The sequence below is a fragment of the Nipponia nippon genome, unplaced genomic scaffold (assembly GCF_047370975.1).
Source record: "Nipponia nippon isolate SJK-2023a ecotype South Korea unplaced genomic scaffold, ASM4737097v1 scaffold_1, whole genome shotgun sequence".
NCBI classification, from domain to species: domain Eukaryota; kingdom Metazoa; phylum Chordata; class Aves; order Pelecaniformes; family Threskiornithidae; genus Nipponia; species Nipponia nippon.
The window spans coordinates 121,816,721-121,819,537 of NW_028262290.1; positions in this window are offsets into that span (position 1 = coordinate 121,816,721).

Sequence of the window (2,817 nt, forward strand, 5' to 3'; positions counted from 1 at the left end):
TGATGTTCTTGTTTGTTTACAGTTAAATCTAAGGATGTGGCGTGAAACGTCTTAAAAGATGCTTTTATATTTTACCTCTCAGTGAATAATATCGCTGGTAGATATTTAAACTTCCTTAAAACACTCGTTCTGGAAGGAAGTGGATAAGTCCGCAGTGTTTGTTCCTAGGAGTAAAACTAGCTTATCTGCCTTGGGCGGTTTCTGCTGTAATGTGTTTTAAAGGCACCCTAGTTACTCTGAGGATCCTGCTGGTGACTCCGCTATAGTGTCGAAGAAGTAGCTGACCAAGGTTAGGACTTGACTTAAGCTTTCAGTACAGAAATGTCGAGCATTGCTTTACTGTTTTGTTTCGGGTTTGTGGTCGCTTTCTACTGATAGCCACAGAATAGTAAGTGTAAAAAAAAAAAAAAAAAAAAGTATAACCCGATCAAATGATTACCAAGAGACTTCTTCAGTGAGTTTTTCACGTTTTTAAATCAACAAGTCTTATGTTAATTTCTCTATTTAGAGAGCTTCTGAAGCACTGAAGAAGAGAGGGTAAATCCTCTTTGTTTTGAACATAGTGGTACCGTCTCCTCCAGTTCCTGCATTCTGTGGTGGTTCCAGTGAATTACCTCCGTATTTTAAAAATACCTACGTTTACTTAAGAACAACATGTATGTCATTGCACGTTGGGTCCCTGGAGTTCACAGGCTTGTGAAAATTGACTCAGAAGATTGAATTGTGGACTGACAGGCGGAGATTCTTAACTATGGCTCAGTCGTTCAAACTGGAGTCCTTAAACTTTGGCTTGCGCCAGTGATTCGGTAAAGGTGGCACATAGAGAAATGCATGACCTGCTGATGAACGACGGTATAGAATAAATTATGTCTTGAAGAAAAAAAAAAAAAAAAAAACAAAAAACAAATTAAGCTTCCAGTCACGGATGCATGGCGTGCATCGGTATCGGAGCAGTCCTCTAGTTTCTGTAGGGAAACGTCTTGAAACAGAATTTGAAATGTGCTTGAGAGAACAGGTCCTGCTGCGCTCGGCACCCGCACGCTTCCTCGTGCAGCTGCCGTGGCGGTAGGGTGAGGCTTCCCGGGTTTTAGGGCAACGCCTTAAACTGGTTGGTACTGTCCAGGTGTTTGAAAGAAAACTTGAGCTCCGGCAATCTTTTAATGTAGTTCATTTGAGCGTCTGGCAAAGCACAACACCCTTTCCGAAGCTGGGAAACTGGACGTGTAATATATCGGGAGTTCTTGCACTAGGTGCCCTTTTTTGCGGAGGCTGGGACAGGGGAAAACCTTATTAATGACTCATTATAATTTCACTTCTTCAAACAAAGCTGGCAAAATGTCACTTCTGCATATTTAAAGCTTCTAAATGTATTTCTTCCCTAAACCCTGATAGCTCTTCGGTTTTGTTGTTTTGGGGATTTTTAAATTATTACTTACGCATTATTATTTACAAAAAGGCAGCCTCCCCTACCCTGCCTTTTCATTCTGTAAGACTGAAGTAGCCCACTTCCCTCCTTAAAGTTCAGATTCTCTTCACGCTGCTGTCGCTATCTATCTACAGCCTGCTCGTGCGGTTTGGGGAAAAGGAAAAAGACTTTAAGCTATCTTTACCGCAAAAGGAAAACGTCTGAGAACGTGTTGCTGCGTAACCTGAGGGCTTTGGCTTCTCGTTTCCCTCTGCTGAGACCGAGACTGCGGGGCTGGTTGCTTTGTCCTCTTGAGTTGCAATTCCCCCCGCCTCCCGCTCGGATGCAAGCGGACAACTAGGGTGGGATTTCCCAGAACCATGGTGCAAAGGGAGCCTCTGTGCCAGAAGGCCCTTTTCACCCAACGCAGTGCCACCAAGTCCTGCTCCCTGGTCTCCTTCCTTCCCCATCAGGTCAGGCACCAAAACGAAGTCAGAAATAAATGGGGTAAAACAATTTGGCAACAATACTTCGGCATGCTCCTTCGCTGTGCTTTCACGCCCTGAGGTGCAGATGGGTTAGGTGTGTGATGACCCCAGTTCAAAAAAGAATAACGGCATGAATAACTTCCTTGATTTTGCTCCTAATCGCCCTCGCGTGCCTTTAACACTTTAGCGGCGTTTGGTACAAAGTTTCAGTCCAGCCCGCACGACGCAGAAAGCAAAGAGGTAATACGAGAACCGCAGGAGATGATTTCTGACGAAGAACGATTAATACTTTTTAAATGCTTTGCAGTATGAATACTGCAAAAAGCACTACAAAATAAATAAACCAAATAAATTCCTTTAGACTTACAGGGCTACTTCTGTGTAGACAAGGAGCTGATTAGCTTCAAACTAAACTGTTTCGGGGGAATTTCACAAACCTCCTCTTCCTCCTTCTCTCTACCATGTTCCTACATCAGTTCTTTGAGTATCCTGGTTGTAATAAAACTGTTCTGCAGATCTTAAGCTTGAAAATTTTGAGTAAATGGCCACTTTATTTCCAGACAGTTCATAGTTTTCAGCTGAAAATGGCAGTCTCTGAAACGTGCCCGTGACTTTTAGGTTATGTGGGCTGGCTACCAGACCATACGAACCCTAACTTTCTAGCGATACATCTGAAACACAAGTACCAGGCTGCCGGGCTGCAGCCTCTTCGTGGGGAGCAAACTTAATTTGCGGTAGGACACCTGCAGCCGCAGAACTGTTGCCTATCGCTGCCTGCCTGACGGCCTTGTGCTTCTCTGTGCCGTGCAGACGCAAGCAGAAAACCACTGACAAGAGCTGGCCTAACCCTGCGTTTGGCAGATGTGGGGAATTGAGGGGTTTGGGTTTTTTTTCTCTTGTGCCATAAGGGATACTCAGGAATAG